Raw genomic sequence first — 372 nt, 5'->3', positions numbered from 1 at the left:
GAGCTGCAGGCACCTCTGGCCCTCACACCCAGTCCTAACTCATCCAAAGCTTTACGGTGTTACTGGGGAAGGGGGGAGCCAGGACTTGCCGAAGGAAGGGGAGTCACATGCCCTGCAGTGCCGCACAGCCGCCAGAGTCTCCGGGGCCAGATGGGGGCCACTGTCCCTGAGAGAGCTTGAGCACCACGACTTGCCCTGGGGCAGCCAGCAGCCTTGCCATGCCCTCAGGTTGGTCAGAGCTGGGGACCCCTCCTGCCCCATCCCAGCCACCCCCACCCATCCCCTCACACTCTGAGGCCGCTTTGGAGCCAAAGCCTCTGGAGAGAGAAGCCCCAATGCCCCATCGGCGAGCATCCTGCCTGAGGGACTCGT

Source organism: Egretta garzetta, unplaced genomic scaffold (genome assembly GCF_000687185.1).
Source record: "Egretta garzetta isolate BGI_Z169 unplaced genomic scaffold, ASM68718v1 scaffold59, whole genome shotgun sequence".
NCBI lineage: Eukaryota > Metazoa > Chordata > Aves > Pelecaniformes > Ardeidae > Egretta > Egretta garzetta.
The sequence above is the reverse complement of the archived record's forward strand: the minus strand, read 5'-3'. Positions refer to the sequence as shown.